This window comes from Pleurodeles waltl, chromosome 4_2 (assembly GCF_031143425.1).
Source record: "Pleurodeles waltl isolate 20211129_DDA chromosome 4_2, aPleWal1.hap1.20221129, whole genome shotgun sequence".
In the NCBI taxonomy this organism is placed as follows: Eukaryota; Metazoa; Chordata; class Amphibia; order Caudata; family Salamandridae; genus Pleurodeles; species Pleurodeles waltl.
In genome coordinates this window covers 313489594-313512658 of record NC_090443.1, presented here as the reverse complement: position 1 = coordinate 313512658, position 23065 = coordinate 313489594, and the positions used below count along the sequence as shown (strand labels likewise).

Sequence of the window (23065 nt, the reverse complement as noted above, 5' to 3'; positions counted from 1 at the left end):
AATATGCCCACTAAAAAACATGTACTTGTTAAGGAAGGCTTGTTTGTGTGTATGTGTATTTGTTTATATAGCATAGAGCAAACTACAAAGCAACAGAGGCCGTACAAACAAAACACATACAATAAAATGTGGTGAATGAGAGGAGAGTGAGAGCAGAACAGTAGTGAAATTGCAAAGCACATAGTGATATGAATGATGGTAGAGTACAGTAGTGAGGAAGAACGGAAGACTCATGGGTGCAGGAGGGTGCCTAATGCATACTGCATTGCAGAAGGATAGCAGGTAAGGGTACTGTAGATTGCATGGGGCTTCCATGTCTAAAGGTGATGGGAAACATTGACAAGTCAGACAGATGCGTATGGAATCAAACATATTTAGGGCCAGATGTAAGTAGCCTTTTGCGCCTCGCAAACGGTGAAAAACTCAGTTTGCGAGGCGCAAAAGGCCTCAAGCGATTCAGAAACACAGTTTGCGAGTCGGAACCGACTCGCAAAATGTGTTTCCGACTCGCAAATAGGAAGGGGTGTGCCCTTCCTATTTGCTCGCAAAAGGGAACCTTCGTACATCTGGCCCCTAATGTTTTGTGGATATTGCATTTTCAAGGTTGTGGTCCTCTTCTGAGGCCTTTCTTTTGATACGCTGCCGAGCAGAGTTTGGAGCTCCTTCCCTCATTTTTTACCTTTATAAAGTACTTATTCAAGGTGTATACCGAGTTTCTCATTTTTATCCTGGACATATTCATTTTCCTGGTGCAATTATTTTCCTTGGCAGGATGATACTGCAGAAGTACCCTGAGTGCTGTTCCACAGACATCTGTGTCTCTGTGTTCTTGGGTTACATGATTGGCATATTTCTAACTGCCCTCAATGTTTGCTGAGGCGTATTTTGTGTTTTAGTCTTCAATGTGCTATTCTACAAGTGTGCAGTTTGCCCAAGGTTTTTCTTTCATTATTACAATGTGTGCATCGGCCTGGGTTGCAATGGCTTATAATGCCCTATTGAATGGCCTCCCCAAAAGCCGCTTTTGCCCAAGCTGTTTTTGCCAGCGTAGCCTACAATGACCACCTGTCAAATGGGCTTTAGGAGGAGGGCTCTAGGATTGTCCTCGCTGTGCCTTCTAATAGGCCTTTCCCTGCCATGGGTGTTGCTCCCATTAGGCAATTACAGTGTGTGTCTGTTTAAAATCTGTAATGCCTTTGCTTTTGCCAATAGGCCCAAACCTGACCTAGGTGTCTCTACAAGAAATGCCCTTTGTGTTCCAGTCAGATGGATGGCTCTGCATTGCCCTAGCAATGCCTTGTGGGTGGAACTGTACTCAGTAGCTAGGTCTTGCAGAAGGCCAAGTAGTTCCCTGGGTACATATCTTTAAAAGATCCTATATTCTACTGAATCTGTCTCCAGTGTGCTCTTAATTACCCCACCCTCTCTCCCAGTTGGTCCTGTCTTGCCCTTCTAATGAGTCATTCATTATCTTGGGTATGTCTACCGGTGCGCCCTTTGTTATCCTGGTGTGTCTGACCTTTTATTGCTCCAGCTCTGTTGCCCAGTTGGATCGGTGTTATCCTGTGTGTTCCTTCTAATAAGTGATTGATTGCCTGGGTGTGCCTTCCAGTCTGCTAATTATTACAGCAAGTGCCTCTGACCTTTCAGTGCCCCATGTTCGTCTGTTAGTCCTGTGTTGCCCTATATATACCTCATTGGTAGACTGGGCTGTGTAGATGTGTCACATGGCCCTAAGTGTGTCCTATTTGTTTCTACTGTGCCCTGTCTAGAGCATGTTGTCCAGTAGGCATTTTATTACTCTTTATTGCTCTGGGTCTTTTGCGGGTCATCATCTGGTGGCTGTTCCTTCTCCCACCGCTCTTCAAAGCCTGGAACAACCTACCCCTGCATTAGAGCCTCTTCTTCAGTACTTAAGTTCTTCAAGGAACTGAATACCTGGCTCTTCACCTAGAAGTGGCACAGACCCAGTCTGCATAGCACCTGCGTACTAGTACAAGAATGCTCTCCTGGGTAAGTTGTATGCTCTACAAAGAAACATAACATAATATAACACACGATATCAGCAAAGATTTTGCCTGTATTACACTAAATGCCTATCTTTGTAGGCCACAGATTGCCTTCGTGTGTCTCTGGGTAGGCCATTTATTTCCAGAGGTTTTGTGTCTGATGTTTCCAAAGTCATTTTGTTTTAGCTGTTCTCATGAATAGAGACTATATGCCTGTTATTCATTCTGAAGCATCAGTATGCTTTTATTTTACTAGGAGAGCTCAAATGTGTGGGAGACCTTTAACAGGTGGTATTGGATCCAACTGTTTTTTTTATTTTTGTTTTTTTAAACATAAAAATGCTTTCCTGTTTGACATATGTTTCTGTTGATATACCTTCTTTGGCAAGGAGACTTACTGAGAAATGTATTGTATTATGAGTATGAGGTCAGAAGGCAGGTGAATGTGGTGATTTCAAGCAGGAGACAAACCTGGAGTGTTTGCCAAACATAGAAAAGATAAAATAATACACTAATCTCAGAATATGTTGATGAATATGCCTTGATAAAGAGAGAAAGAGTAAGAGAAACAAAATGACTGACATCCAGTCAAGTCGATCACAATAAAAAGAACATTTAAAAAGCAAGAATGGGGAGGGTGGAAAGAACAAATGAGGACTAGTCCGACATTGCAAAGGAATGTGAGAACCAATTATTTAAATAATTATTTATGAAGAGAAAGAAGCTGTTCTGTCCAGACAATAATTGACAATACAAAAAACCCACAATGGCTTTTCCTCGCTTATAATACCATGCCTACCTAACATCCCAACATGTAGAGAGACGTAAATATGTTTCCAAATTATTTTTCAGACAAAATCATAATTATATGATGGATAGGAAACAAGAAATACAGATCATAACTGATCCAAGTAATAGAAGTATGAACAGAAAAGACTGCATGTAACATCTTCTTAACCAAAATAACTACATAGGAAATTACATCTGTAATGAGACCTCTAAATCTATCCACGTATCCAGGTGATCCGTTATCCTTTATTGTTGACTGCATATATCTCTGTTGATCATTAACTGACCGTTTAGGACTGACATTGTTCTGATCTGATTAGAAGAATTCCTCGGTGACCCCTCTTATTAACAAAGACACACTTCCCACAGATGATCCACAACACTACCACCCAATAACCAACATCTCTTTTGTGCTTAAAGCACTAGAGTAACCCTCCGCACTCAAACTTTAAACATATGTTGCAAAACGAGGCTTCTAGCCGAATGACCATCGGGTTTCAGGCCATGCCAATATAACTGCAGCATCTTCTAGTAGCAGATTCCTTACCTTAGAATTTACTCAGGCGTCAGGCGTCGTTCTGGACTCGAACAGTACCCCTGCACGCAGTTAGTTGGGGTTGGTCAGCTCCACCGGATATGACGTTGCGGGACCTGCATAGGCGCCACTCCAGCATGGTGACATCAGTTTCTTTTCATGACTTTCCACACAGTGCAGAGCTATAAATAACACTGACCACTGGTGTGTCAGAACTAGAGCCCTGAAAGGGAAGTCCCTGTCCTCAGAAATCAGTTCACATAATGGGGAGGATGGGTGGGTGGGTCGGTCGGTAAGGCATCTGTGACTAAAATATGTCTCTACCAAATAAAACATTAGCCAAAGTAAGCAATTTGTTCATCTGATAGAGACTTCTAGTTGCAGTTTCCTTACCTTAGAATAGATTCCCAAGCAATACCATCCCCGTAGGAGAGACTGCAAACCAAGATCATTCTATGAAGTACTGCAGGACTGAACAGGCAAAGTACCCTTCACTATGGACCTGACTGTCCAGGCAGTAGTGTTTGGTAAACGTGTGCAGGGATGCCCACGTTCCTGCGTGAGAGATGTCCAGGACTGGTACTCAGCTGTCGCTCTGGCAGAATGAGCGCCCAAACCCTCCGGGGGTTGCTTTTTAGCAAATGTGTAGCACCGATTAATGCAGAGAACATCCCATCTAGAGACAGTTCTCTTCTGCACTGCCTGACCTTTCTTCGCACCCACGTATCCAATAAAGAGTTGATCATCCACCCGGAACTCTTGGGTGCGATCAAGGTAGAACACCAACGGTCTTTTTGGGTCCAGGCGGTGGAGGCTCTCCTCTTCCTTAGAAGGATGATGGGATGCGTAAAAAATAGGCAAGGTGTTGGATGGGCCTACATGAAAGGGCTTGATCACTTTTGGTAAAAAGGAAGCCCTGGTACGGAGCACTACTTTGTCAGGATAGATGGAAAGATAGGGTGGCTCAGATAACAATGCCTGCAGCTCACTTACCCTATGAGCAGATGTGATGGCCACAAGGAAAGCTGTTTTTAACGTCAGAAGCCTGAGAGGTCAGTGATGAAGCGACTTCAAGGAAGCGCATATTAAGAAAGTAAGAACCAGATTCAAATCCTATTGGGGCATTATGAATGGTGATTGGATGAAACATGGGTAAGACCCTTAAGGAATCTACTAACAATAGGAGATTTAAACAAAGAAGGTTGGGCAAGTAATCTCAGAAAAGCAGAACTAGCAGACCTTTGAGGGTACCCAAAGCAGAGCTCCGCTGGGCCAAAGAAAGTATAAACAAAAGTACCTCGGAAAGAGGGGCAGAAGGGGGCAGAGGGTCAACAGACTTGCCTCTGCACCATGCCACAAAGTTGTTCCATTGATCGGCTTTATGCTGTTTTGGTGGAGGGATGCCTGGCTGCCAAGATGATGTCACAGACTTCGGGTAGAAGGTCGAAAGCTTTCAACTGCCGCCGCTCAATCTACACGCAAGAAGGCGGAGACTGGACAGGTTTGGGTGGAGAACCCTACCCTGGTGCTGTGATAGAAGATTCTCCAGAACGGTCAGTCTGATTGGAGGATCGATGGCCATGCTTAATAGCTCGAGCTACCAGACTTGTGCCCAGTCCAGTGCCAGAAGGATCACTTGGGCCTGTCCATTCTTGATCTTCTTGAGAACTCTGAGCAGAAGAGGTATGGGCATAAAGGTGTAAGGGAGGCCTGAGCTCTACTGAAGATGAAAAGTGTCGCCGAGCGAGTGCTGCCTTGGAAACTCCAGTGACATTGCTTGCTCTCTGTGGAGGCAAACCGATCTAACCAAGGCTCTCCCCACTGCTGAAAGAGACGTCATGCCACCTCTGGATGGAGACGCCATTTGTGATCGACCAGGCATTGGAGGCGGAGTTAGTCCACTCTGGCATTCAGAGAGCCCACCAGATGTTGAACTACCAGGGAGATGCCCTGATGCTACAGCATTGTCCAGAGGCACAGAGCCTCTTGACAAAGAGTCCACAACCCCACCCCCCTTGTTGCAATTCCACATGGCGGTGCTGTTGTTCATGAACACCTGCACTACTTTCCCTTTCAGAGAGGGAAGAAATGCTTTCAATATCAGTTTGAACGCCTTGAACTCCAAAAGATTGATGTTGAGCCCGTAATTTTCCGGAGACCAAGCGCCTCTGATCTCCGTCCCTTCCATGTGGCCACCCCATCCCAGGAATGACGCATCCGTCACTCCTGTTGGATCTTATTGGGAAAGGGAGAGGGATCTACCTCTGACCCAATTGCGGTTCAAAGCCACCACTGCAGATCTGGTGCAGTTCCATCCGAGATCTGGACCATGTCGGAGAGGTTCCCTTGCTGCTGCGCCCCCTGGAGCTTTAGATCCCACTGTAGAGCCCGCAAATGCCATCTGGCATGTGTCACTAAGAGAATGCAGGAAGCCATGAGGCCCAGGAGCCTTAGAGTCTTTCTCACAGAAATCCAGGATAGACAGTGAAACATCCGTATCATAATGTGAATATCGTGGAATTGTCGCTTGGGAGGGTAAGCCCAAAACTGACCCATGTCCAGAACAACTCAAATGAAGGGGAGCATTTGAGAGGGAGTCAGGTGTGACTTTTATAGTGAACCCCACTGAATGCAGGAAGTCCTCCGTAGTCTGGAGAAGGAAGATAACAGCCTGGGACGAGCCTGCTTTCAACAGCCAGTCATCGAGGTACGGGAAGACTGAAACTCCTGACCTGCACAGGGGAGCTGCGACCACTGCCATCACTTTGGTGAACTCCTGAGGGACGCTGGTAAGGCCAAAGGGGAGCACGGTAAACTAAAAATTCTTGTGGCATTCCATAAATTGCAAGTAACGTCTGTGGGCAGGCAGGACGGGAATATGGAAATAGGCATCCTACAAGTCAAACGCTACCATTCAGTGTCTTGGGTGCAGGGCGGATAGAACCTGAGCCAGAGTGAACATTTTAAACTTCTCCTTCCTGAGGAAGAGATTGAGGGCCAAGAGGTCGAGGCTAGGGCGGAGGCCCTTGCCCTTTTTTGGCACCAGAAAGTAGTGGGAATAACAACAGCAAGCTACTTCTGGCTCAGGGACCCTCTCTATGGCTCCCTTGACCAAGAGAGCTGGAACCTCCTTGCGGAGATCCAAGTGATCCTTCATCGTCCGCTCATAGGATGGTGGCATGGATGGAGGAGAAGTCTCGATGGGGAGAGAGTAGCCCCTTCGGACTATTTGCAAAACCCACCTGTCTTGATGTGATAGACTGCCAGTAGGGTAGATAATGGCGAATCCTGCCTCTGACTGGTCTGGTGGGGAAGCGTCAGACTGGAAGCTTTGGAGGCTGTGGGTTGGGGAGGGAAGTGGACTCTCTAGACTGCTGGCTCCATGATCCTAAAGGACATTAGATCCCACATACCCTGTAATACAGAAACTAGGCAGTATGCACGGCATAGTGGCTGGAGGGAAATTGATGTGGTGGGACAACCCTTTCATAGGGGCAAGAAGCAGACTGAGGGGGGCAAGGGGGAGCTGCAAGGCCCAACGAACTGGCCATAGCCCGGGACTTCTTAAGGACTCGAGCGCCAAGTCTGCTTTGCCTCTGAAGAGACGGATGACATCAAAGGGCATGTCCATATGAGTGGATTGGACATCCACCGAAAACCCAGAAGTCCTAAACCAAGCGTGGCGCCTCAATACCATTGTTGATGCAACCTAACATGTTTCAGAGATTGGGAGATGTCGTCAGGGTATCTGGAGCAGCAAGCAACTGGGTCATTTCATTTCTGTTCGATAGACATGCGAAGAATCCAGATTGAGCAAGCCATGTTAAATCCAGGACAAGTGCAGTATGATGTGCACCATCATTCTTGTCTGCCGTCCCCGATTTTGAGTGTTTTGTCAAGTCCCTTCATTAAACCATTTGGTGTTGTAGAGCCAATTTTTAAAGCTATGTTCATAAGACTCAGCTCATATTGAGATTAACCCTGAAGGGGACTGTAGAAAGGAGGAGAGTTGGTGGACAGTAACTAAATGAACCTCTGTAAATCACATATTGGAGTAATGATGAGTTCGATGGCATCTGTCGCTGTAGATACGCATGTTCTGCAATAGCTCGCCATCTGGTGTTGGGCCGGAGTGTTACAAGTTGTTTTTCTTCGAAGAAGTCTTTCGAGTCACGGGACCGAGTGACTCCTCCTTTTGTCTCCATTGCGCATGGGCGTCGACTCCATCCTCGATTGTTTTTTTTCCGCCATCGGGTTCGGACGTGTTCCTGTCGCTCCGAGTTTCGGAACAGAAAAAATAGTTAATTTCGGAAGATTTTCGTCGGTATTGTTGCGTTCGGGATCGGCATACTTACATTCAACACCGCATCGAAGATCGAAGAGCTCCGGTGCCCTTCGGGGTAATTTTTCGATCCTCCGTCGGGGCCTGGTCGGCCCGACCGCGTGCTGAAGAACGCCGATGGAACGGACCCCGTTCCGTTTCTGCCCCAAATGCCACAATAAATACCCCTACACAGACCAACACTTGGTCTGCAACCTGTGCCTGTCACCTGAGCACAGCGAAGACACCTGCGAGGCCTGTTGTGCGTTCCGGTCCCGAAAAACACTCCGAGACCGTCGAGCCAGAAGACTTCAAATGGCGTCCGCACCGACAGCCCGACGGGAGTTCGAGGAACAGGAAGAGGAAGGTACCTTCTCGATCCAAGACTCAGACTCCGAAGGATTCGACGATACACAAACCGTGAGTAAGACGTCGAAAACCACACAAAGAAACATTTACAAGGCCCAGGGGACGCCACTGCCACCAGGCCATGGCTCAACCCATAAAATCGGTGACCGACCGTCGGCACCGAAAAAGGCCCAAACAGTGCCGAGATCGTCCGACTCCGGTCGAGACACCGGCACGCAGCCTTCTCGGGACCGAGAAAGTGCTGGAGACAAGCCTCGACACCGAGATGCCGGTGTGGACACGGCTCGACGCCGAGACAGCGGCACCGAAACAGATCGACGCCGAGAGGTTTCGGCCCCGAAAAGGAAAAAAGTCACCTCGGAGCCGAAAAAACACGCAGACACAGTTTCGACGCCGAAACAAACTGCAAGCGACCCAGCTTCAGGCTCTTATACAGAAGAGCACTCGCTAACCTCCCAAATGCAGAAGCATAGGTTTGAGGAAGAGCTACAAGCAACTGATGCGGACCATACGCAAAAGCGTATCTTCATTCAGCAGGGGACAGGAAAAATAAGCACCCTTCCCCCCATTAGGAGAAAGAGAAGGTTGGAGTTCCAGACGGAACAAGCACCACAACCAAAAGTGGTGAAAAGAGTTACACCACCACCCTCTCCTCCGCCCGTGATTAACGTTTCACCAGCACAAACGCCATCACACTCCCCAGCTCACACCACCATGAGCCAGGGTGACCAAGACCAGGACGCATGGGACCTATACGACGCCCCAGTGTCAGATAACAGCCCAGAGGCATACCCTACAAAACCATCTCCACCAGAAGACAGCACCGCGTACTCTCAGGTGGTGGCTAGAGCAGCACAATTTCACAACGTAAGCCTCCACTCAGAACAGGTCGAGGATGATTTCCTGTTCAACACACTCTCCTCCACCCACAGCTCCTACCAAAGCCTGCCTATGCTCCCTGGTATGCTCCGGCACGCAAAAGACATATTTAAGGACCCGGTCAAAAGTAGGGCAATCACACCAAGGGTGGAAAAAAAGTATAAGCCGCCTCCTACAGACCCGGCTTTCATCACAACACAGCTGCCACCAGACTCTGTTGTTGTAGGAGCAGCTAGGAAAAGGGCCAACTCTCACACATCTGGAGATGCACCACCCCCAGATAAAGAAAGCCGCAAGTTTGATGCAGCTGGTAAAAGAGTCGCAGCACAAGCTGCAAACCAGTGGCGCATCGCGAACTCCCAGGCACTACTTGCGCGCTATGACAGAGCCCACTGGGACGAGATGCAACATCTCATTGAACATCTGCCCAAAGACTTCCAAAATAGGGCAAAACAAGTGGTTGAGGAGGGACAGGCCATCTCCAACAACCAGATCCGCTCCTCCATGGACGCTGCAGATACAGCTGCACGGACAATTAATACATCTGTAACTATCAGAAGGCATGCATGGCTCCGAACGTCTGGATTTAAACCAGAGATTCAACAAGCAGTTCTCAATATGCCTTTTAATGAAAAAGAACTGTTCGGTCCAGAAGTGGACACAGCGATTGAGAAACTCAAAAAAGATACGGACACTGCCAAAGCCATGGGCGCACTCTACTCCCCGCAGAGCAGAGGGAATTACAGCTCATTCCGTAAAACGCCCTTTCGAGGGGGGTTTCGGGGTCAAAGCACACAAGCCAGCACCTCACAAGCCACACCGTCCAGTTACCAAGGACAGTATAGAGGAGGTTTTCGGGGACAATATAGAGGAGGGCAATTCCCTAGAAATAGAGGAAGATTCCAAAGCCCCAAAACCCCTACTACTAAACAGTGACTCACATGTCACTCACCCCCTCCACACAACACCAGTGGGGGGACGAATAGGTCATTATTACAGAGCATGGGAGAAAATCACTACAGACACTTGGGTTCTAGCAATTATCCAACATGGTTACTGCATAGAATTTCTACAGTTCCCTCCAAACATACCACCAAAAGCACAAAATTTAACAACACACCATTCCAATCTCCTAGAGATAGAAGTGCAGGCACTATTGCAAAAGAATGCAATCGAATTAGTGCCAAACACACAAATAAACACAGGAGTTTACTCACTGTACTTTCTGATACCAAAGAAGGACAAAACACTGAGACCAATCCTAGACCTCAGAGTAGTCAACACTTTCATCAAATCAGACCACTTCCACATGGTCACACTACAAGAAGTATTGCCATTGCTAAAGCTGCACGACTACATGGCAACTTTAGACCTCAAGGATGCTTATTTCCATATACCAATTCACCCATCGCACAGGAAATACCTAAGGTTTGTATTCAAAGGAATACATTACCAATTCAAGGTACTGCCTTTCGGATTAACAACCGCACCAAGAGTCTTTACCAAATGTCTAGCGGTAGTCGCTGCACACATCAGAAGGCAGCAAATACATGTGTTCCCATATCTAGACGACTGGCTAATCAAGGCCCATTCGTTAATAGAGTGCTCAAATCACACAAATCATATCATACAAACCCTCTTCAAACTAGGGTTCACCGTCAATTTCACAAAATCCAAGATTCGGCCACGCAAGGTACAACAATACCTGGGAGCCATAATAGACACATCAAAAGGAGTAGCCACTCCAAGTCCACAAAGAATTCAAAATTTCAACACCATCATACAACGCATGTATCCAACACAAAAGATACAAGCAAAGATGGTATTACAACTCCTAGGCATGATGTCATCATGCATAGCCATTGTCCCAAACGCAAGACTGCACATGAGGCCCTTACAACAATGCCTAGCATCACAGTGGTCTCAAGCACAGGGTCACCTTCTAGATCTGGTGTTAATAGACCGCCAAACTTACCTCTCGCTTCTGTGGTGGAACAACATAAATTTAAACAAGGGGCGGCCTTTTCAAGACCCAGTGCCACAATACGTAATAACAACAGATGCTTCCATGACAGGGTGGGGAGCACACCTCGATCAACACAGCATACAAGGACAATGGAACGTACATCAAACAAAACTGCATATCAATCACCTAGAACTTCTTGCAGTTTTTCAAGCACTAAAAGCTTTCCAACCAATAATAGTTCACAAATACATTCTCGTCAAAACAGACAACATGACAACAATGTATTATCTAAACAAGCAGGGAGGGACGCACTCCACGCAGTTAAGCATGTTAGCACAAAAAATTTGGCATTGGGCAATTCACAACCAAATTTGCCTAATTGCACAGTTTATACCAGGGATACAAAATCAACTCGCAGACAATCTCTCTCGAGATCACCAACAGGTCCACGAATGGGAAATTCACCCCCAAATACTGAACACTTATTTCAAACTCTGGGGAACACCTCAGATAGACTTGTTTGCGACAAGGGAGAACGCAAAATGCCAAAACTTCGCATCCAGATACCCACACAAACAATCCCAAGGCAATGCCCTATGGATGAACTGGTCAGGGATATTTGCTTACGCTTTTCCTCCTCTCCCTCTCCTTCCTTACCTGGTAAACAAACTCAGTCAAAGCAAACTCAAACTCATATTGATAGCACCAACTTGGGCAAGGCAACCCTGGTACACAACGCTGCTAGACCTATCAGTGGTACCCTGCATCAAATTGCCCAACAGGCCAGATCTGTTGACACAGCACAACCAAAAGATCAGACACCCAGATCCAGCATCGCTGAATCTAGCAATCTGGCTCCTGAAATCCTAGAATTCGGGCACTTACAACTTACCCAAGAATGTATGGAAGTCATAAAACAAGCAAGAAGGCCATCCACCAGGCACTGCTATGCAAGTAAATGGAAGAGGTTTGTTTGCTACTGCCATATTAATCAAATACAACCATTACACACAACTCCAGAACATGTAGTGGGTTACTTGCTTCACTTACAAAAATCTAACCTAGCTTTCTCTTCCATTAAGATTCACCTTGCAGCAATATCTGCATACCTGCAGACTACCTATTCAACTTCCCTATATAAAATACCAGTCATTAAAGCATTCATGGAGGGCCTTAGGAGAATTATACCACCAAGAACACTACCTGTTCCTTCATGGAACCTAAATGTTGTCCTAACTAGACTTATGGGTCCACCTTTTGAACCCATGCACTCCTGCGACATACAGTTCCTAACCTGGAAGGTGGCATTTCTCATCGCCATTACTTCCCTGAGAAGAGTAAGCGAGATTCAGGCGTTTACTATACAGGAACCTTTTATACAACTACACAAAAATAAAGTCGTCCTAAGGACCAATCCTAAATTTTTGCCAAAGGTTATTTCACCGTTCCATCTAAATCAAACAGTGGAACTTCCGGTGTTCTTTCCACAGCCAGATACCGTAGCTGAAAGGGCACTACATACATTAGATGTCAAAAGAGCATTAATGTATTACATTGACAGAACAAAGAACATCAGAAAGACTAAACAACTCTTTATTGCATTTCAAAAACCTCATGTAGGAAACCCAATTTCAAAACAAGGTATAGCCAGATGGATAGTTAAATGCATCCAAATCTGCTACCTTAAAGCTAAACGACAGCTGCCCATTACACCAAGGGCACACTCAACCAGAAAGAAAGGTGCTACCATGGCCTTTCTAGGAAACATCCCAATGCAAGAAATATGTAAGGCAGCCACATGGTCTACGCCTCACACATTCACCAAGCACTACTGTGTAGACGTGTTATCCGCACAACAAGCCACAGTAGGTCAAGCTGTATTAAGGACATTATTTCAGACTACTTCCACTCCTACAGGCTGATCCACCGCTTTTGGGGAAATAACTGCTTACTAGTCTATTGCAGAACATGCGTATCTACAGCGACAGATGCCATCGAACTGAAAATGTCACTTACCCAGTGTACATCTGTTCGTGGCATCAGTCGCAGTAGATTCGCATGTGCCCACCCGCCTCCCCGGGAGCCTGTAGCAGTTTGGAAGTTACCTTCAATTATTTATATATGTATCATCTCAACCTTAAATAAGTGCATACTTAGTCACTCCATTGCATGGGCACTATTACTACAATTCAACTCCTACCTCACCCTCTGCGGGGAAAAACAATCGAGGATGGAGTCGACGCCCATGCGCAATGGAGACAAAAGGAGGAGTCACTCGGTCCCGTGACTCGAAAGACTTCTTCGAAGAAAAACAACTTGTAACACTCCGGCCCAACACCAGATGGCGAGCTATTGCAGAACATGCGAATCTACTGCGACTGATGCCACGAACAGATGTACACTGGGTAAGTGACATTTTCATTATCTCTGATGCATCACACAACAAAGCAATAGCAGTGTGAGAGGAAAGTGGTTTATTAAATAGCGTGATTGTGAGAGCTCTCTGTGTAATAAACTTACTACGTGTACTGGGTCCAGCCAGATTTCTTTGAAAAATCTTAGCTCAGCCCTGGGTAGCTATGGCTCTGAGCAGTGAGGCTTTATCAAAGGAACAAGTGGAAAACACTAGGCACCAAAACAGTTGAATAAGAAAGAAACAAGACAATAAAAATCTACACCAATTAAAAAAATAGGTTGTAGTCTTATTTTCAAAATGACACCTCAATGACAAAAATCCACCTGAGGGTTCCAGAGATATATATTTTTTAAAGGACCAGTAAATCACTGCTTTTTCATTCAATGCAATACATCATTGTTATGGACAGTGATCAGACTTTGCAAACTTTGGAAAACTTTTATAAAGTTGTAAACTATTGCTCCAGCTTACTTTGGGTGACCAACTCCAGCAGGGAGTAAGTCACAGAGGCCAAAGAGGCTTGGGTCAACAGTTACCTTGCAGTCAAAGGAGTCTCCAATCCATTTCCAGGCTCTAAGGGTGGACCGCCATAGACTTCAGTGGGGTGACCCTGATGCAAGGGATACAGGATGCTGAAAGCTGATGGGGGCCTTCCTTGGGCCTTGAATATGCTGGGTTTATTTTGGCCACGGGTGTTGATATCCCTTGGAGTTTGGTTGGAGTCCAGCCAAAAACAAAAAAACAGTTGCCACTGGTCTATTGGTCTCCGGTTACAGCGAAACCAGTGGTTCCCTTTAACTGGTGATAACTTCTGTCCTGAGCGGCCAAGCTGCACTCCAACAACTTTCCGAAGGCCATCAGTGCAACTCTTGAGTTTCGGTCTCGATCTCCCAGGCTAGACTTGGCAGTCAGCAGCAGTCAAGTGTTCTTGGCTGCCACCTCGCTAAGGCATGCTTCTTCAGCTTTTGTGCCCCTTGCCCTGTATCTATAACATGAAGTGAGCCAACTGACTCTTTGAGTCACTTCTTCTGTCTGAAACTTGGGGGCAAATTTTCCCCTGTGCAGGGCATCACAGACACGGTCCTCTGTTTCCTAGCCCTAGGAGAAGCTGGTGCAGGCCAGACTCGGCACGGTATCTCTTTGCTGGGCCCAAGGAACAGCAGAGAAGTCCTTCTTTGATCCTTTCCCCCCAGTACAGAAGTGATCCTAGCTATGGGTGCCAGGGATGTCACTTTTATGCCCAGTTAATGCCCTAGCAGATTTGTTGAATATTAGCCAATAGGCTACTCTGTCTCCTCCTGGCTAAGGATGACTTCCTGCAAAGTGTGGCAGCTAGCTAGCCCAGAATGCACTTTTCTACCCACTCACTTCCCTTGGTATGTGAAGCTTCCTAGCCTGCCCCAGAGGTGTGACTAACTGGGGGCTGCATACTCATGGAAATGAGTTTGACCATGGGTTACCCCTCTGTCCTCAACACTAACACGTCTGCAAAAACAAAAGAGGAGCCCCTCTGATGAGTATATGATGGACACACACTAAAGTCAGCTTCTCCTTAGAACCTTGCCTTTAGGACTCCCACCGTGTTTGGCCTTCCTGTCGAAGTCACACCTCTCCCAAAGGAAGGCCTATTGTGTTTCTTTCTGAGAGTCATTCACACTCCCCTCCCCTGAAGGGCAGAAGGCTGTCTCGTGGCCAGCAACCATAAAGAGTAACTGGAAACCTTTGGGTAACAGAGTAGATACTTACTAAAGTTGCCACTTGTGCAAAAGTTACACTAACTTCGACTTGTACTGCATGTCAGGTTTAATGCAACAATTTGTTTGATACCCTGAAGTATCAACTTTAGTAGCCCCATTGAGAGGTTAGTCCTGCAGAGTTGTCAGCATGTTACCTTGTACTCGCTAGTGGGGCCTGCCTTAGGGTTGACTGATAAACTGTAAAAAGGAAGGTTTGTGCATTGCCATTACATTAAAGGGGACAGTCGAGTTGGAAGTTTAAAAATGTTCTGCCAGCCAGCAGTGGCCGCCAGGGAGTCGCACTTTACTTTGTTATTTTGGTGATGGCTTAACAGGTGCTGCTCTCCACAGGAGTCACTTTAACGTGTAGGCCCTGTGCACCCCTAGTATCATATACTAGGAATTTATAAGTTAGTTAACATGTCTATTGTGTGTGAACCAATCAGCTATATACCTTCTAAGGGTCAGAGCTCTGGCACTAAGGTCTGTTTAGCGGGCCTCAGTGCACCTTCAGAGTAGAAGAATCAACAGCATCAGTCCACAAACTTGGGGGAGGGGGAAAGAGGCATTCCCTTACAGAGTGTAGTCAGACTTTCAAGTTGGCAACACCGTAAGACCAAAGGACAAAGTGAAGTCCCAGGCAGTAGGTTTAGACTCATGACTGAAAATGAATGTTAACAATCTAATTTCTTGCACCAACTCGAATTTATAGCTCCTGATACCATATTTGCTACACATGAGAACTGAGCCAATGCACTAAGGGTGATCTTACTGTTACATGTGTGATGAACTCCCCTCTGTACAGATAATCACTGAGGAATTCTGTGATGATACAGAAGAACAAGGTTGAAGGTCCAGTTCCTTTATATGGTATTGGAACTCGGAGATGACTTATAATATCCTTATATTGTACGGTGGGGTACTTTATTCATTTTCATAGACTCACTCCATCACTCTCCCTGCAAACAATTTACGCTCTGTCCCAGTTGGAGACTTGAAGATTCAGAGCAGAATCTATATGTGACCTTAAACACACCAAAAACCAGTTAGTAATTTTTTGAAAAAAATATATCAGCATCAGTTTAGTGTAAGAAAAATGTTGTAGGTCAGAATGTTACAAACATGCAGAGACATTTTATAGTTCTGGTAATATCCTTTTGCATGCAAAAATGTAAACATGTTGCTAATTATCTCCTTTCTTCTGGCCAGTTTTCATTTTCATTGTTTAAAAACTGAAGCTGTAATTCTTTTCTGTGACTTGATTTTCACCTTGGATGATGGCTCTGGCAGCGAGAATCATGACGTCACAACTGGAATATAACAGTTTATTACAGTTGAGGACCTGTATAATTTCATTATTACACGAATCTAGAGACGTCACAACTTGAATGTAATCAGGAAATTGGACACCGGGTTCTCTACAGGGATTGTAGACTCCCATAAAATGTTTTACTGTAACACCCTCTGTTTGAGGATGTAAAAAACATTTGCAGCTTTGCATAATTCAGCAGCTAGAGTTGTAACAAATAGTTAATGATAGGATCCACATCATTTCTGTTTTGAAGAAGCTGCACTGGTTGTACTCGGATGATACGATTATATGTACAACTAGGACATTCGTGCAGAAATTAGGGGATGTGTTGGCTTTGGGGTACCTTAAAATACCCCCAGAATATGTAGTCCTAGTAATAACCTGCAATAAACTCATTCAAAGAAAAAAAAGAGATTAAGGGCAGGTAATCCCGAATCATACAAGTGACCAGTAGAACACACTGCTGGAACAACTAAAGGAATGCCAGAATATTTTGACCCACAGGGAGGCACTACAGATTCACCTATTTTAATAAACTCCAACCTGAATACCAAGCACTTAGTTTCTTTAGTGCTATATATAAAATAAATTGAGAACTCCAGACATGCCTAACATTTTCTTTTTAGTACAAGTTGGAGCCCAGCATATATTTTTGGAGTATCCTCATGTGTGGGAAATACACGATTCATTTTGTTCTTGATGAGCTAGAACCTCTGCAATGGGATGAAAAACATTTTAAGAGATGCTCCATGACCTCCAGTGAATGATGTCCTAAGAACCGCTCTTTGTTTTCTAATCTGTTGTATATCATGTAAATCAGACTTAGTGGTTGGGCCAGAGCCAAATGACTGAGGGACATTCGTCATTGGATCATATGCAGCCTGTGCCGTCAAAGTACATCAGGCACAGCAGTGAGACCTAGTGGCCAATCACAGTAAAGCATTGATTGGGGGTTCTGGAGGGTGCAGATACCGGTGCAGCAGAGACACCTGGTGGACATTCAGAGTACAACATTGGCTCTGGTCTTCGGCAATGCAGTAGAGACTGAGGTGATAGTGACGCTGTTTTCAATCACAGTGTTGCATTGGTTTCAGGTGCTGGAGGAAGTAGACACTGGTGCAGCAGTGACACCCAGTGTACAGTGAAGGGAGGACATTGGTACAGGGAGACAAAGGGTGCAAACAGACACAGGCAGCAGTCTCGCTGTGCCAATTCATAGTATAATGTTGGTTTAGGTACTTTAGGGAGCCAATATCAATGAAGCAGTGACACCCAGCATATTGTCACCCTCTGATATTGGCTCAGATCTTGGAGGGTGTAGAAAGACACTGAAACATCAGTGGCATAGTATCCATTTACAGTCATAGTACCGAATCAGCTTTAATTATGGCCTCAGAAGAACTAAGGGCCACACTAGATAAGGGAGGAAAAGTCACCTTAATCCTGCAGGATCTTTCCCGCGGCCTTCAATACAGTCAATAATGATATAATGATTGACCATCTCTTCAACTTGGATATCAGAGGTACCGCCCTACCCTATTCAAATCCTTCCTCTCCTAGCAGGACCAATTTGTGGCGACGGGCGAATTTGTCTCGGATGTATTCCAATTGCCATGCAGGGTGCAAAAGGGCTCTTATCTGAGCCCCACTTTTTAAAATTGATATGTCACCCCACTGGCCAGGCTCATCAAATCCTTTGGTTTCACAGTTGTCTCTTATGCTGATGATACACAAACTGTGGTGTCAGTATCCGGCAACCCTGATGACACAGTGATCCAATGCAATAATTGTATGAAACATATAGACAATTGGATGAGAACTAATTATCTCAAATGAAACTCTTATTCTAGGAAGCAAAGCCTCCTTCTGGGTCCCTAAGTGGTGGCCGGAAGACCTATACCCAAAATCAACCTCAGTGAACAAATTCAGACATTTAGGAATAATTTTTTATAGCAAGCTGACGTTCGGAGACCAGGTTAATGCTCAACCACCTCAGTGTTCTTAATCTTGAAGATCATCAGGAAAATCTGCCCTTTTATCCCTGGGTATATTCAGAAATATGTAGTGATTTCACTGGCTGTATGCAAATTGGAGTACAGCAGTGTTCTTTTCCTGAATGCACAACATACAGTTCTTTGCAAACTACCAATTTTGCAAAATGCTTCAGTTCGTCTGTTACTGGGAATCCCCAAGTTCAAATCCACTTCTCAGGCTCTGGTTAAGCTTCATTGGTTGCCTATGAAGAAGCAGATATAATTTAAAGCTCTTTGCAAGGACTTCATTGCGCCACATGATGTTGGTCAAGAATTTGTGAGGCACACGATTGTCTGGTATACCCCTCCCAAGCTACTCCACTCTTCCTCTGCTAAATTCCTGGGTAGGAAGAGGTTTCATAATGGGCACCGCTAAACTGTGGAACTCACTCCAATGATAACTAAGGGAAAACACCAATCTCCCTTCTCTCAGGAAATCCCTAAACACTTGGTTTTTTTCTCAGTATCACAACACATACAGAGAGTCCGGGAGAGAACAAATAAAACAAACCAGAAGGAATCAACCCATACTTTCTCCCTATATATAAAACCAAAAATACAAAAGAGTATGGGGTTCACTTATATTAAGGAGCTACTGACAAGGGGAGTATCCCCTGGGGCTCCTTGAACTCACTTAATGAGTTGGTTGTGTTAAGTGCTTTTGAGGGTTGTGTAGTGATGGTGGGGGGCGTTTCCTTTACGGACTAGGTGGTCTCACACACTATATAATGTCATGCTTCATCATATGACCACCTAGCCCCACCCAGGTAGGACAGTGCCACCTGGGCAGACTCAACCTCACCGTTAAAAGAACAGGAGGGAGTGCATACATTTTATCTGTCTGAAAAATGTGGGATCCAGCTAAACTAGGTTAAATATAAAAACACCTAGACATTCACCTGTGTGAGAGTACACTTTTATTAGTGGTGTCTGCTGGTGTGATTAAAAACAAGGATGGGACGTCTCTGTGAGAGCAAGGACTCACTGGGTCACCTATCTAAAAGTTAATGGCCAACATGTTTCTGCCCTCTACAACGAGCCAAGGAAGGTCTGGGGGCATTCTTCAGGGCCTGGGATCCCTCAAAGTCATGCAATGCAAGGAAAACCTACTCCGCTCAATGGGAGTGTGGGTGAAATGGTGTAAGAAGTGATACAAGGCCTACCTGTGAACAAGGAATTACCTTGTGGAGGCCATATACCTGAAGGCTACTAGCCCCAGGACACCAGGAGGGGGGAGTGTCCCCTTATAGTCACACAAACGCCAAAGGAGGCGCTTGCTATGCACCTAACCCGTCCCCTCACTGAACCGCTTTTCTCAGTAACCTATTCAGCTTCACCCTCAAACTGTAAAAGCATCTAGACGCCTCTGGGCAGTACAGCACTTTACAAATTTCAAATCAAATATGGCATTGGATTAGGTGCTCCCTTGAGCAGACAACTGGGTTAGTAGTGACACCTGGTATGAAGTCACAGTACAACACTGACTTATGTTGTGGAGAGTGCAAAATGGCACTGTGGCAACACTGTGTTCATTCACAGTATGGCATTGGTTTAGGTACTGATGGGAGCAGATACCGGTGAAGTAGTGATACCTAGTGGACAGTTACAGAACAACATTAGCTCAGGTCTTGGAGGGTGTAGAGAGACACTGAGGCAGCTGTAATGTTGTGTCCATACACAGTATGCCATTGGGTAAGGTGCTCAACTGAGCAGACACTGGTTTAGCAGTGACATCTAGTATTCAGTTAAAGTACACCATTGGCTCTCGTCTTGGAGTGTGCAGCCAGACACTGAGACAGAGATGATGCTGTGTCTAGTCACAGTATAGCATTTGATAGAAGCTGGAGACAGTAGATACTGGTACAGCAGTGACACCCCATAAACAGTCACAGTAAAGCATTGGCTCAGGTCTTGGAAGATGCAGACCATTATTGAAGCAACAGTGACTGTGTGCTCAGTCACAGTATGATACCGGTTTGGGTACCGAAGGGAACAAGTACTGATGCAGCAGTGACACTTGGTGTACCTTCATAGTACAACATTGGCTCATATGTTTCAAGGTGCATACTGGCACTGAGGCAATAGTGTATCTGTGCTAAGTCAAAGTATGGTATTGGTTAAGGTAGGGAAGGGAGCAGATACTGATACAGCTGTGACACATGGTAGACAGTCATAGTACACCATTAGCTCTGTTTTTGGAGGGTTCACACAGGTACTAATGGGCAGAGATACTGTGTCCAGTCACAATACAGCATTGGTTTAGGTGCGGAGGGAGGGGATACCAGTGCAGCAGTGAAACCCAGTACACAGTCACAGTACATTAGTTCAGGTCGGAGGCAGTAGTTACCCGTCACAATTTGACACCGTCTGATGTTTTTCATAGTATCTGTGATGTAGAGTATACAGATGTGGCTCATGCATGAGGTTGGTGGTGTTGGAGGTCTGGGCAGCCTCTCACCTAGCTCTGTGAAATATTTGAGTTTGAAAATGCTTTAGTGAAGAACATAAGTAAAATAGAGTATTATAATTGATAGGAACATGTGCAATTACATTTGGATATCATAAATGTAATTGAATTGATCATGAAGTGTATAACAAAAATGTGAAATACAAAGATGTTACTACACTAAGTTCATTCAACATATCAGCATTTTACCAATTTTAAATCAATCAATCCAACAGAATTTGTAAAGCACGACTAATCACCCTAAAGTGTATCCAGGTGCTTGCAGGTCTCAGCCACTCCTTCAAATAGCAAGGTCTTGAAAGAGTAGAAGGAAGAAAAGAGATGGGGAAAAGAAGAGAGAAAAGGAGAAGGAACAAGAAAAAATATAATAATTTAAGATAAGTGTAAATATTAACAGTGTCATTATACTACACAGTTAATAATATAGCGAAGTAATTCTAAGGGTCATGGTGGTTCAAAAACAGTAGTGATAGCCGAAGGAGTGACATGATTTTCTAGATAAGGATGTGAGCGGCATCCACAGCAGGCCTAGTTTCATCATATGGGGTGTGGTTTTAGCTTTCGCTCTGTCCATTCTGTGATTATGATAGCCCATACACCACCAGCCGATAAAAACATTTTTCATAGTATCCTTCCAACTAAAATAATAATCTCCAAAGCAATAACCATGAGCAAGTCAACACATTTTCCAACTATAAGTTGAGAGTGCCCTATATGAGAAATACCTCCTACAAATATGTAATTTATCAAAAGGTATTTTATGAGAACATATTTCAGTGATCTTATCCCAAACTTGTAACCAGAAAACGTGTACATGTGGACATTTAAAAAACATATGTAGAAGGTCATTATTGTCTTTGAGACAAGTCCATCATCTGTTGTCAGTGGAGTGTTTAAACCTGTGAAGGGACATGGTGGTAGAAAATAGCCTGTTGCAAATACATAAATAAATAATCATATTTGTGTTGTACTAGCAGAGCAAGAGGCAGAATGGATTTTAAACCAGTATTTTTCCCGTAAATAAGGAGAGAAACCTTGTTGAAGATCATTTTCCCTTTGTAATTCAACAGTAGACTTTGGATTCTTTGGACTCAATCAGCAGAGGATTTGTTTAGGATGGTATAGGTATGGGGTGTGCATACTTAGAAATTAAGGAGAGAGAATGATATATAAGAATTGGATTGTAAGGGTGGGGGTGAGAAAACATTTGTAAGAGAATTGCTTTCAGGTGATCATACCCGCCAGCATAATGGGAGGGAATTTGGAATTGATGTTGTATGACTTGAATTTCAAGGGGATTCCCATCAGGGAAGAGCTGACTTATTGCTATAATCATTTTATTTATCCATTCTTTCCAATAAAGGAGCCTGTTGTTTAATTTGATATCTTTATTATGCCACATAGAAGAAAGCATAAGGTTTTCTAAACTTGAGTTGGAGCACGTATTCAAAGGTGTAGCTATAGAAAGAGAGTGAGTAAGTATTGGGGATAGAAACAACTTTGAAGGTTGTGAAACATAAACCAGACTGTGAACAGAAAAAGGAGAAATTAAGGAGTGTTCCAGTGTACACCAAACTGTAGAATTATAGTGGGATTGATTTGAAAGGGAAATCCAGATCTGTTTGAGGGTAAAAGCGGAATGATACTTTTTAAGGTTGGAAAATTAACCCCACCCGCATCGATAGCATGTTGTAATTTAGCTATAGGGATGCTTGCCTTCCACTTGTTCCATAAAAATTGTATCATTCAACTATTAAGATATTTAACAAATCCATGTTGAAGAGTAACAGAAAGCATGGATAGATGGAAATGAATAATTGGCATCATCATTTTAATAGTAGTTAATCTTTCCCCACCAAGACCAAAATATGGATAGATCAGATAAAGTTGATATTTTTGATTTAACTGCATTAAGGTTAACCAAAATAGAATCTTTTGATAGTACTGGAATAGAAAATGCATTTAACATTTTTAGAGTTCATGCGAATACTCTCTTTAAACTTTTCTAGAAAACAGTATTTGTTCAACAGGAGAACTTCTGATTTATCTACATTGATGTTATTTCCCGAAACCACAGAGTAGTCATTGAGTAAACCGAGAAATTCAGAAATAGAGTATTGAGGCTCTAAGACAAAAAGCAAAATGTCATCAGCAAACACAGTTAATTTAACCTCAATTTCTTTGTGTTTGGAAACAGAAAAAGTAGGAGATCTGCATTTTTTTTCTCCAAAAA

At 44.5% G+C, this 23065-nt stretch overlaps 1 protein-coding gene across 6 annotated transcripts in view; it reads left to right on the top strand.

The window, feature by feature from the left end:
- SGSM3 (small G protein signaling modulator 3) overlaps window positions 1-23065 on the top strand; it is a 256141-nt gene that overhangs the window by 175717 nt on the left and 57359 nt on the right. The gene's annotated exons all lie outside the window — the stretch shown is intronic.